Here is a 14,322-nt window from a genome sequence, read left to right as displayed (position 1 = left end):
TGTTTTGTGCTTAGCAATCAAACGGTAGTCGGGGTAATGCTGGCAGCAGGAGAGACATGGAAATCTCACTGCATCAATCTTATCCACGAGGAAACGTTGATTCAAATAACATTTTTCATAAAAATAAAACGAAATGTGCAACCGGTCTTACTACTGGAGCTTTTTTTTTTTCCTTCTGACTCTAATTTTTTTGGGGGGAAGAAGGTGCGTTTTGGAGAAATGTGCGGTGACCTCTTCCATGGCGAGCTCAGATGCGGCCTTTATGTATGGAAAGAAATGAAAAGCCTTGAAATCCCAGACATAATGTAAACATCTGCTTTATTTCAGCCATAGTCTTTAACAGACTCTCCACTAAATGCGCATACCAAACATGACAGCAGGGGGGTTATGAGGAAGAGGGATCCTCTCTTTCATGATGACTGCTGATATCCATTGCAAATATGAATTGTCACCCTGACTTTTCTGCTTTTATCCAATCTTTTCACCGAAATGAAAGGCAGGTTTCTTTTGGTACTCCTCTGAAATGCTTTGACTCCAGCAAGCAAACCAAGGTGTTGCACAACGTGCCATCATCAGGGTGATAGTAATYGCGAGTGGCAGCAGGCACACTTACTGCCTGCGTAGATCGCCTCAAATTAGGACCCAGCTCCGTTGTGAGCTCAGGAATCAGAGTTGGCAACTTCATGGAAGCTCCCCTGCTATTACCACACTGCTCTCTGACGTCCCAGCGAAGACAGTCCTGTAGTCATAACATTCATGTTGGGGTTGGTCCGCTCTCAGATTGCTGACCTCGACTTAAACCCACAACAGCAACACTGTGACTGTGATTTTTAATAATGTTTGAGATTTGAGAGAGTCTTGCTAATGCTGCTGTGCCCTGCAAATAATGTGTCCATGGACCCCTTGAACTTTTTGCTTTTTTCTGCCRCTGTACAACCACAAAYCTCATTGGGGTTGTACAGAATAGAACCATGGTCCATAATAGTAAAATAAGCGTGATTTGTGGTTGATCAAAATGGGGGTTCTCCCATATTATCATCGTCTATATCCGCCTATCCTTGCAGGGGCGATGTCACCTGTTTCCAGCARTTATGGGATGTGAGGTGTGGCACACCTTGGATCATTACAGGCAACACAGAACAAACTATCATGCAGAGACACACATTCATACCCAAGAGAGCAGTTTAGAGTAACCAATTAACCTAAAAGCCATGTTTTTGCGACGCAGGAGGAAGCCAGAGTAYCTGGAGAGAAGCCATGCCTTGTTTATTAAAGTTTTTCATTCTTTTTCATGCATAGACCTCAATATGGAAGAGATTGCTCCTTGTTCTTTAAAATTGCTGATTTTTCAGCTGAAAATAATGTAGCTCTAGTGCTAGAAGTGCTACCCCATTTCTTGTTTTATTGTGCAAACTACATGAAAGTGTGRATGTATTAAAAGTATCTCGTGGAATGAGCACTGAAAAAAGCAAATGGAAAGAGTTTGCAAGTGTTTGCTGTAGACTGAGTGAAGAAAAGATTTCRAAGGCTTTTGTTCCTACATTGCAATTCAAGCAAAACCAGTTCTGACTATTGCACCCAAGTTTGCACATTATTATTGGATTGCAGGATTATTGTCTATTCTGGCAGACATTCATGATCTGTGTAAAACAATGTTTCCTGTCTTGATGTGTCCTGCTGTTGTTTTAAAAGAGGAATCCTATATAGGTCTAAACATCTGTAAACGAAGGGGATTTTATGAAACATCAAATCCTGACACATCTTTGAAGTGTTGCATAGTTTTGACTATGCAACACTTTTCTGTGATGTCAAAGTCTTTTATTTGTAATGAACGATCACCTCACCATTTGGGGATAACATTCCAGTTGTCTCAGGGCCCAAAGTGGTCAGATAATTGTCAAATCACACAGTCAATGATTACATAGGTGTCACTTTCGTTTTCAAGAATCCAGCATCCTGAAGTGAGTGAAATGTGTCTGTAGAGGCTTTACACAAGACGAAATGATGTTGTGCGTGAATCTTTGAAGATTATTCATCAAACGTGTGGAGGAAGGTGTGATGGTCAGGTCAGAAGAAAGTGTAACCTTTTTGGCCTTTATGTAAGGCAAAGAAAAACACAAAACTGAAAAATGGTGGTGGTGGAATCATGCTAAAGGTTATTCTTCTCCTAAGAAAGGGTAGTACTTCAGCTTACCCTGAATGGTAAGAAGTAAAGAAAAAAATGCTAACATTGTGCAAATCCTCAGAGGGATTCTGCAAGATGAATTCAAGTGTAGCAGTGCCCAGACTTAAGGTTGGCTGGTGAATTAGCAGAATCACCAGATTAGCCAGGACAATGTAAGCATTGATGATGATGATGATGATGATGATGATGATGATGATGATGATGATGATGATGATGATGATGATGATGATGATGATGATGAGTACATTAAGGTCCAAATGGGAGATTCGTGAAAACCAAAACTGGGGTGGGCCATTGAGAACACCAGAAACATTTCTCGACACTATTGAGAAGCATTTCTTGAGTGAAAAACATCTCTGCCTCTGTTTACAAGCTTAGCTCACAATTTCCAGTATTCTGCTCAGCCTTTGCGGTGGCCAACCAAAGGACTAAAAAACCTTCCATCCATCCTCTACAGCGACATCCTCAGCTGCTCCAAAAGATGCTGTTACATGACAGAGCTTCTCATCAGCGAATCGGTAGACAGACAGAAGACTGGAGACACACAGCAGCACCTCCCTCCACCCAGACATCAGAACGTGACATGCTGCAGGTGCGTCTCGCTCTGACACGACTTCAAGACGAGGTCCATGTGTGGAATTTTTTCCTTTTTTTCTGCCAAGTGTCCATTTTTCCAGGAGGCTATGAATAGCTGTATATCTGCAGAAGGTAAAGAATTGATGGGTGTGTTTGTTTCCAGCGAGCAGCACGTCTCGAGATCTGAGCTTCTGCCGGCCTCTTCAGACACAGAGAGCGCTGCAGATACTCGCAAGATGCAGCTCTTGTTTAATAAATGTCGCTTCGTCTTTAAAACACTAAAAACAGACAGCCAAAGCTTTTCTTTTTTTCCACTCCCGAGGCCTCAGATCAATGCGGCCTGCGTACTTTCACAGTTTCATAAAAGCACACGGAATACAGCCAATGTCTTTGGTTAAAGATGAGGCGTTTGAGTGTTTCTAAATCTCTGGCCATTTAGTGTTTACTGCATGTGCTCCCAGATCCAAGAAAATGTTCAAACTCTCTGATTTTCTTTGTTATATTTATTCATGCCGATGAATAATTCAGCATTTTGAGTGTTTAGAGAAATCCGCTGCAGATAAGTGCAAAAGAAATTTTGAATGCATGATGTCATCTAAATTGAAGTCTGCTGTATGTTATAACTGTTATAAATAAAAGTGCTTTGGACAGAGTAGAAATGATACACTTGTGCAATGAGTGGAGATGTTAGTGGACTAATATGGTGGTTATGTTTTGTCTAATTGGAAAGTTTGAAAGATTTGCAAATCTGCTTGTTTTGACTCTGCTGGCCACTCCAGAAAAATTTTTACTATCTGGTTGGAGGATACCCACCAATCAGTTTGTGATGCTAAGCTAGGTTATGCAGAGGAACAATGATCCAAATTAATCCAACAAAAAATATTTCTGGGAAAATCTGATTAAGATTTTGTGGCAAGATCTGAAATAAAACGGTCTTCCACCATTAAAGACTACCAACGTTGACAAATTAGGTTGAGGAGGCAATTTGCCACATTTTATATCTACTCGGGTTAAGGTTTGTTTGATTATTTCAAACATCCGAATGTCACAAAAAAGCAACGACGGAAGAAATGTGCTACAGCATTCCTTGTCCTACAAAATCTTACTGTATAGAAAGCATGTTCGGATGCATCTACCGTAACACCGTATCGTTTCTGCATTTTTTTTTTCTTTTTTCTTTTTGGTGATGCATGTTATTTTTCCAAGACGAGCAAAGTAAATGCCAGCAGTTTTTGAGGGCCAGATGAAGCCTCAGAGGTTGAGGTGGCAGGAGTCTCGCTTTGAAAGGGGAGGGAGACAAGAGAGAAGAAAGGAAGGGAGTAGTGATGAAATGTGGTGATGATATTTGGGTTGAGAGAAGGTAATTTTCCTGTGCGAGAGGGGAAAAATACATGCTTTAATAAGAGACCAAAGCTCTTTCAGCACAAATGACAAATTACCATCTTACACTTCAAAAAATGAAGCCGGTAGTTCAGAAAATATTCGCTTTTTATGGTCCGAAAGTGTAAAAGTAGACAGCATGTCTCTTTTAGGAAATAAAAGAAAACAGTCTTTTTTTTTATTATTAATTATAACCCTAGGTTGTAAATTGTTGCTTGTTGGGCCTCTTTTTGCATGATCTGCTACAACAATGTGATGTGACAAATGGACAATCAACCTGAAGGTTGCTTTGCTGGGTCTGGAGCGTCACCTTCCTCTTGACAATACTCCATAGTTTCTCTGGCAGATTCAAGTCAGACCAGTTTTCTGGCCAATCAGAACCAGCTTTCGGTTCTTTGACAAGTTCTGCTGGAACTTGTCAAGGAACAAGGTTTCTTGTTGTTGGAACACTTTTATCTAGCACACATTTTCCTTTAACTGAACTGTCTATGACTATGCCCGAGTGTGGCAACGTGAGTTTCAAATTTTGTTTTTGTTTTTTTTCCCTTAAAACACTGAATTTTAGGTTTTCGGTATATAAGAAATAAAGGCTTGACGTATTTCACTTTGTTCATGAGTATATAATTGATTCTTTTTTCATTTTTAACAATTTATTTTGTGGCAAAGTGGCAATATGTCTCATGATGTAGCTTCAAATGTGTAAAGCTGCAGATACAGACAAATTGGTACAAGTCGCTGAAAAAAAAAGTACTTAACTGATAGTGACTATATTTTTTAGTCTCATTCAGCTTCCATGTGAAATAATCAAATTATGGACAGAAAAACATAATGGAATCTGTTGAATCTAAGCTTTTGTGTTGGATTCCCACTTGAAGCCAGTGGGAATCCACTGGCTTCAAGTGGCTTAAGGACACAYAGAAATCCTTAAGCTACATTAAGGACTTTTGTGTGTGTGTGTGTCATGTGAAGGCCATGTGTGTGTTTACAGGGCCGGTGAGCAGCGATCCGCATCATAACCATGGAGGCTGTCACAGGGTCAGCTCTGTGCCGCGCTCTCCCCAGTGGGAAACAAACACTGGCGCTTCACGCTGAAACCTCAGCTTTCTAATTGGCTGCTAATTAGAAATGAGAGTGACCCGCAGGTTTTTATTCACAGCCCTGAGTACCTGAAATGTAAGTATCAAAGTGCAGGAGGAGCTGGACTAAGTCAGCGGATTAGGGATGAAATCTCTGATTACTGAAGTGAAAAAAATCTGCCTTTAAAGAAGCATGAAAATAAATCCCTGCAGTGTACCGCACGCTTCTGCTTACATTTTATAGTGCTAAGGTTCTCAAACAGTGGTACGAGTAATGTTACAATTGATATATTTTATGCATTTATTTTTTCTTTTTGCTTCATTTTTGTAAAAGAGAAACTRAAGAACTGAAAGAACTCGACTACAGGGTTAATTCATCCCATGCAATTTATGACTAGTTATCCACTGGTRCGGTTTAGTATGATTTCTAAAAGACATAGTGTTAAAATATAGGAGCAATATTTAAAAATGATTGAAAAATAAAATCTATAAATTTTGGAAAACGTATTTGAAGACTTTCCAGTGGCTGATTTGTATTGGAATAGCTAGTTAAACAAATCATTTTTTCTTTATATTAATTAACATTATTCTGTGTAACCTGTCGTGGAGCAGGTTACTGCTGTAGGTTCTGGGACAGTGGAAGKAAAAAGAAACTGTTCTGTCTTTGATTAATGTGCTGTTTAAATGTTTGTTTTCTCTTTCTCTTTGCCTCATGAGAACCGTGTAATTTTATAGCAAAAAATAAACCGGGTCATCACAAACAAGAGGCTTGATTTATTATGTGTCGTTCACAAATTACTAGCTTCTTATCAGATCACACATCAGATTTGTGTAAGGAAATGTTGATGTGCGCATAGGTCAGTTCAGATAAATAGATAAATAGATAAATTAGATAGATAGATACCACTAATTATGTCCTGTTTTTTGAGTCCAACAGTAAATGTCCAACACTGGTCTACAGCACTTTGTAGACCAGAATCTAAACAAACAGAATAAGGATTTTTAGCGGTTGTCTCTTTCGTCTTTGGCAAGAGACCATGTGCCATTTCTCCCASAATYACCAGACTTGCGCCTTTGTTTTGGTTATATTTACCCAGAATGCCCGGTGCTACAGTCTGCTTCCTGCTTTTGGTCCACTTGCATCCACATACCCATTCGAACCACGCCAGAGTTCACTTCAACCAAACCRAAACCAAGGTTTGTAGGCGGACCGGAGTTCCCATCTTTTGGTCCGCATCAGACCAATTGCACATTCACTCTTAACCAAACAAACTGGACTTTCTAGGCAAACGTACCAGAGTAAACAGAGCTGGTGTRAATGCACCTTTAGTGTATACCTAAAAAATTAGCAATGCTATAAAGTTTGACACAGTACTTTGTTATATTTCGGTGGAAACTAAGTTAGTATTGCTTTGACTAAATCTGTGACTTCTGTCTCGACTGTACACAGTGCATTGTGTGTGTGCCTGTTTATTTTCCTCAGGCATTTTACACAGTTTCTGTTCCGTTATTGAAAAATGATCGCGACATTTGTGTTTTGACAAAGCACACCGAACCCCACTGCCTCCATAATCCCACACTTCCTACGACACGGTGCCCATCTTACAGCCCAGGGCTTCACTAATAACTTTCTTTTCAAATGATCGCTTTGCTACACGACTTCAGAAGAAGGCAGCGAGCATGAAATTCAATTACGGCGCACACGCTCCGYGGCGCTGTCCAGAGCTGTCTGTTTTAATCTCTTCTTTGCCCCTCAAAGATTCTCTTGAGTCTTTTAGCTAGACCTCTGCTTTCTGCTGTCTCTTTTTAGGTTGTTTCTCAATTTTACAGGCTTATTGTAGACTGTCAATCTGACCTCTTTTTCCCTCTGTACATAAGTAATAATTCTCTAAAGAAGACTGGATCAGAAGCAGCGTGGCGCATGTTTTATCTGTGCTTTCTTACAGCATGCTGCCTCTGCTGAGTTACAGTCATGACGTAGTTATTTGAGAGCCGAGTTGATGTCCAACTGGGCCGACTCTCCCCTACAGTCTGATGGTGATTTAGCTTTGAAACTGCTGCTGTCAGCCTAGGAAAGTAAAAACACTTTCCATCTTTGTCAATGCTGTCCACTGAATGACTCCTGTTCAGCTGAGGAATCCGTCCATAATATCYTCGGTATGAGCAGAAATCATATCAATCCCGTTATTATGTTCTAAAAGACASTACAGACCCCATTCAATAAATTAGGCGATTGCTGATAAGCCCATTTATTTCAGGAACTTTATCACTAAGGGAAACACATTATACAGATTAATTACGCAGATGGATGTTTGAAACCCTTTGTGTTGATTGTGATGATTTTTCTCCTACAGGTAATRAAAACATGACATTTAGAATTAGAATATTACATCAGACCAATAAAGAAAAGCAATTTTGTAAACAGAAATGTGGACTTAATGTAACATATGTTTAGTTTAAAATGTTATTTYAAAAGGTAATGCAATGTTTTGCGGAAGTATTCACACCATTGCACTTTGGATTTTTCCGTTGGACCATTCAAACACATCTGATGCGATTGCTATTGTTCTGCAACACAAATCGTTTTGCACATAGACCAAAAAGGTCAATTTTTTACCTTATTTGAACAGACCACCATCTTGCCATGCTTTCATAAAGACCAGATCTAAATGTTGGTGTGCTGTTGTCTCCTACCTCTGATTTGTCCGTCTGAACTGTGGACGCCTGAGACTCCTTCATGGACCTCTTTTTTTTGTCAAATTAAGTGGATGGACATGTATTGGTAGGTTTGCAGTTGTGCCATATTCTTCAATTTTGGAATCATAGGTTGAACAGAGCTCTGAGGTAAGTTTAAAACTTGGGACACCTTCCTGCTGTGCTCCTTGTTCTTGTACTGAATTTTATTTATGGACATCAGATTAATAGAAGGGCACAAAGTGATGCAGATGCTGCACTTTTTGGAACGGAAACACGTAAAATTTTCATTACACTTAATGCATGGATTTGTATTGGTCTACGTTGAAGTTTGTGGTTTCCCACTGTCTTTCTTTTCCTTTAAGGCAAAGCAATAACAATGCCTTCATTGACTCATCATACCAGATTAGCTTAGCCACCAACAAGCATTTATTACTCAGTAAATTCTCCCATTGAACTTTCTTCGTTTTCCTGTCCTGCTCTTGGGTTCGTTTGTATTTATTTCTCTTACTATCAGTAAAGGTCAGCTGCTCAATAGCGAAGACAAGACAGGCTGTGGTGTCTAGGTCTGGGGACTGTGGGAGTGGCTTGTGGTTCCAAGGAACGCCAATTCCAGACACACTCGCTGTGTGGCAGGAACCGCCAAGAAACGCAGGGGAGGTTTCCTGCCCCGGATCCTGGGCTGGGAACATAGTATACTGTATCCCACTCCCATCACCAGACCCCCTAGGGGTCCAAAGACGGAGGGGAGAATCACGTTCTGTTCCTATACTAAAAATACTTCCAATTGGCTCTGCTGGCATCCCTCCTGAACCTGGGAGCTGCATGATTTCATGTCTTCTCGTTCTGGCTCTGCTCCTTAGTCACTGCCTTGGACTTTCACTCTGACTTCAGCTCTTCCTTCTGCCTTGTCCTCATTACGTTCCCTTGCTGTGAGTCTGTTTCTCTGGTCCTCTGTGTGTGGTTGTGAGAAAATAAATATCAGGAGGGGTCGACTGGAAGCGAAGCTGTGGTCTGGCCTGTGGTCAGGCACTGATTCACAGATTTGCAGATCTCTGTGACATCGTGTTATGATTTCTTTTACAAATTGTTATATGGCAATACTTGCACGCTTGAGAGACTTTAATTCTGATATATGTCACAGTGTGAGATCCAGAGTCATCACACAACACGTTTTAGCCAAAGACTTGACACAGGAACGGAATCGGTTTGTGGTCTAATAAAAGTCAACGGGAACCAACATACGTAGTGCTCTGTGCCAAAATCTGGGCATCATCAATCCTTGTCCAGAGTTGTGCACACTGTTGTTTTTGAAARAAAGTTAAAGATAGTTTTCACAGGTTTCCATAAGAATCTGAAGAGTGTGTTATATTTATATGAAACTCTCCTTCATACTTGGTCGAACTACCTTTCACTGCAAATTACAACGCCAAGTCTTGGAGGGTATGTCTCTATCTGCTTTAAACATCCTCAGTTAAACTAATTTGTTTTGGACGGTCGCATAAAATTCAGTGGAATAGATAAAAATCCTGATGAAGGCTGTTCACGCACAAAATAAAAAAAAAAAAAGATTAAAAAAATAATTAAACAGACACTTTAGAGTGAATAAGATGATGATTCCTAAATTTGGTTGGCTGCTAACATAGCTAACGAAGAATCTATGGGAAATAATTTCATTCTTCAGACAGTGATTGTGTCAAGGGGCCAAGAGGCTGGGGACCCACAAATCACAGACGGCGAGTATCATGCTTCTAAACCCAATATAATGTTCAACAGCTCCACGTAACCTACTGCACTGTCTGTTTACTTGGCTGGAGAAGTTCTGCGTTCATCCAATTATCTTGTTAAAGTGAAGACTTTAAAAAAAAACAGAAAAGGAGGAGGAAGAGGAGCCTTCACAAAATGGCTCTGGGCTTTTGCCAAGACGAAGGGGTCTCCCATGGGGACCGCTAGTGTGCCGTTTAGAGGAGAGCGGACAAAAATAGGTCCCCGGATCGCAGGGAAAGCCCCTGTAAAATTCTGGGATAGTGACCACAGGCCCGCCTGCTGGACAGCCAGCTGTAGTCACAGCAGTTGTTGCTGAGGAGTGACGTTAAGTGATGGTCCTTTCTGGCCGTGTTGCTCAACATATTTTGTCTGATTCTGTTTGTGTTCCTTGCAGATGGGAAACAAGCCGGGTCCCTGTTCTCGAGAGTTCCTGGGGGAGCGCAGGACTAGAGGGAGGCGACGCTGCCAAAATTCCATGTAAGCCTGGCATTACCACGGTGACGACACTAAATGGGAATGGCAGCAGGAGGGACATGAAGTATTTAATCCTGAAGGCTTGTTCACACAATTACGCACTTTTGAGTTCAAAGTTCAAATAAATAACTCGCATATCTTAGTGGAAAACAAAGTAGTTTACTGCAATTAAATGGCTCATTTACTCTAAACATTTAACCAGAAGATATCTCTTCCTAGTTATCGGATCTGGGTATTTACAACATTTGCGTTTATATCAGTTGTGCTGGCAGTTTGTTTTTGAACACAGTGTTTAAGCTAACGCTGTCGAATGTTCTTGGTCTGCCATGTTGGCCTTCAACCAGTTGCTTGTGATATTTATTTATTCTACTTCATTTTGTGGGAGCAGGTGAATTATGATGCATTTTTAAGTATTTGATGCAGAGAGGGATTATCTTAGACCATTGGTTTCAAACATAGTTTTAGACTTCGGTAATAAAGCCCTGAAAACAACTCGACTGTTCATTTTCGTCAGACCAAGATTAATTTCTCAAATCCCAGATATAAATGTCAAATCAAATTCAAATTACGCATTTTATTTGTGGTGGTATTTTGTGTTTGGAAAACAGTATATCTGGAAGAAAACATTACAAACTTAAATTCACAAATGTGAATATAAATATGCAAAAACAGATGTTGTGGTTATCTTATAAATGCTGCATCACATTGGTGTACAAATTGAGCCTGGCCCTCAGAGGACTTTGTAAAAATCGAAATGGGTGACGAGAGAGAGAGAGAGAGGCAGAGTTCCCCATTCCTGACCGAGAAGGTTCAGGTCACCTAGACAGGCCACACTGAAAAGATAGCATCATTGTTTTCTAGTCATAAAAGATCCACATGAACTGTGTCTGGCATCCAGCACAGGCATCGAACCAATTCTACGTGTCAGACTACACCCTGTCTCAATGGTTGCAGTAAAGTCACATGACCTTTCAGTGCACTCAGTTTGTTTCTATTTCTGTCACTCTGAGTGCTTCATTCTTTAGTCAATGAACGTACCATAAACTGCTACTTACGATAATAAGGGTTCATTCTGATAACATCTTAAAAACAAGCCAAATTTAAAAGTTAAACCCAAGGGACTTGCAAGTCCTAGCTAGCCGCAATGCTAACCATGGCGCCATCATCAATGTATGTCAGCTTGTTAATAAAGCAGTTCTCATTATGATTGTTGGATTTCCACATCATGGTAACAACATATAAAGTAGTGGTCTTTTCATAACAAGACCATGTTATTTGATCATTCCCACTGTGTCTTATATGCAGTTCAGTCTATAGAGAGCATCTGTAGAGCAAAACTAACATTCATGACTGATGGAAAACAATTTTCTGACCCCCAACTATGGAGAACCTAAAGAGAATTGAAGCGTCTTCATCATTTTGAGACGGACGGGGGATAAAAGAAGAGGCTGACCGATCAGTTTGAGCAGCCTTCATGGTGGATATCATGTGCGGCCGGCAGCAGCATAAGCAAACATGGTGCCCTTGTTCACGGGGGCATGAATCATAAGCAGGAGGGAAGTTCGCAGACAGTGGCCCTTGTGAACGTGATGGTGTGGATATAGCTCCGGTCATGTCAGACTGTGTGGGAAACACAAAGAGGGGCCGGCCGAGTCACATGGGTCGTCCTGCTCCCAAAGACACAACTCTCTCCCCGTCCCTTCAGCCCTTCACTCATTCCTTCTCCCCGCTCGACAAGCCCACCCTTGTGCTTCTCTCAAACGCATTAGTGCGTTTCTCTGTTTATTGCAGTAGTCAACATGCTGTTTATTCAGACCACATCTTCCTTATATGTTTATCCCATCGGCTCAGATTTTTATGGAGGCTTGGCATTCTGATTGTTTTGTTGGCTTAAAAAATGTTAGGTAAGAAACTGGTGGGAGTTTTTTTCACATCATTTCAGAAGAAGGAACTACGTCATGCTATTTTTTACTGATATGGTCTTAGAGGTATTGGAAAAAATATCTGGATGATACATGGTGTGATCAGTTGAATACTGACACCATGTTTGCATAACGGCAAAGCGACATTCAACATGACTGCTACTGCAATCTGTACTGTCTATATCTATAGAAGCGCCAATGTTTAAAAAGCACATGAAAGACATTCATGACATTAGATTATCTGCCTAAAGGGTTGCTGGACAAAATGTATTACATTTAAAGCAATGTTATGTTGTTTCATCAAAAACACACGGGCTTACCCGTAGTGTAAGTGTAGTGCTCCTTCACACTAGCCAGGAGCAATTAGTAAACATCTGGTGGAACTGGGAATCTGGTGAGCTCATTATGCGGGCCACTTCTCAGTGCAACGCTGGTAAAAATGTTGTTAAAGGGTTAATAAAAGAGAAGTGATGTTGTGATAACTTCCTGAAGGCAGAGTTTAACGGCGCGTTCACACCAAATGCGTTTCATATGTCAGATTCATCTGGCTTACATTAAAAATCTATGTGTATAGGCGCATTTTGCGGGCYTGGCTTGGCACGATTCGAAGCGTGTGACGCGTCAAGCGAGTCCGACGCGTCCACCAAATAGGCCGGCGACAGAAAACAAAGGCTAGAGCGATTTTGACTCATCTGACGCGCCTCCACGTAGACTTTGAATGTAAACCAGACGCGGTTTACATTCAGCAAAGACATGCGGCAAAGGTCGCCAGGCCAGGAATCGAACCTGCGACTGCCACTTCAAGGACTAGGGCCTCCACATGTGCTCAACCCCCTCGCCACCCCACTGCCCCGTAGAATTTCTTTTAAGTCATATTTGACACACATAGCATTTTTATAACACCTGAAGGTAACATAGTTACYTGATTATGCTGTAAAATGGCGCTATGTGCTTGGAAAACACATAATACTGTACCTTTAAGCTAACATGCGTGATTTTGGTCTAAGGGAACAAGCCGAAACGCCTGTCCTGAATCCRTGCAGCCAGCATRCCACWCCTGCTATACAGTTGATGGAAAGAAGTGTTGAAATTGAAAGATTGATGAAAGTCCTGTAAAATYCCTACATGTGAATAMATYTTTTTTTCATTGAGAAAACGTCAGAACCGCCATCCTCGGTGCTACACGCACCACCRAAAACCCAAACAAACAGAGGGTTATWTTAAGCTCCTGGGTAAAAACAAAGCTATTTAAAAAATTCTGCAAGTCTCATATTGCACCTGTTAACAAACTGCTGCCGCTGTTTACTGAGGGCGACAGGAAAAAAGGTCTGGAAATAACTTTCCCATGAGCCCCTGGTCCAAAATAAAATAAAGGGGGCTGGCAGGAACCGCCCATTGATCTGCTGCAACCCAGCCATGGGAACCGTGCAGAACTGTCTGTGGAGATTTGAGCTGAATAAATGAGTAAAACAGCCGACCCAGAGTGCGTCTCTCTATTTGCATCTCCGATTYGGTCGCTCATTTATCATTAGCAAATGTGGGTGCAAACTGCGTGAGTTCCTGTATTCCTTACAGATGTTCAGGGCAYTTGTCCTGMAGACGCCTTACTGATATCCACGAAACACAATGAGCGGAATGAGGGATAAGTAAATGGCAGCTGAAGTGTGGTAGTGAAGAGCCAATAATACTTGTAAACAAAAAAAAAAAATGAAGTAGCACGCTAGCCACTACGGCCAAAGTAAACACACTCACACGCAGCACGACTCAGTGAAAACATTTACATTCAACATCTCACAAAAGGCCGTTTATTAAAAGAAAACAGTAATTCCTCAACGACTCGCAAAGCCGCAGCGTCTTTCAGAACCCGGACCGGCTTTATCCACCAAAGACGAGTCCGGATTTCAGCGGGATGAATCACTGAATATTTTGGGGGCAGAGGCGGCTTAACCGTGGCACACCAACCGGCGCGGTTCACCTTTCCGTGCTCCATTCTCAGACTGCTCTGCTATTTTAGGGACCTCTGATGATGACTCCGTCTTGGCCACATCTCGCTTTTTCCACTGAAGAAGAAGAAGAAGAAAAAAACCAAAACTTATTCATAATCCTCCCAATAACTCAATGCTGTTTGTCCAGCGTCGATAAAAGCGAAGGGAGCTCTTTTAATCTACATTTTGCATTCTTTAGAAGTGAACGGCTTTGTCGGCGAGGGCGACTCTGTTGGCTGCAGGGAGGCTGTTTACATGGGGCG

This window comes from Poecilia reticulata, linkage group LG19 (assembly GCF_000633615.1).
Source record: "Poecilia reticulata strain Guanapo linkage group LG19, Guppy_female_1.0+MT, whole genome shotgun sequence".
NCBI lineage: Eukaryota > Metazoa > Chordata > Actinopteri > Cyprinodontiformes > Poeciliidae > Poecilia > Poecilia reticulata.
Note: the sequence above shows the minus strand (reverse complement) of the source record.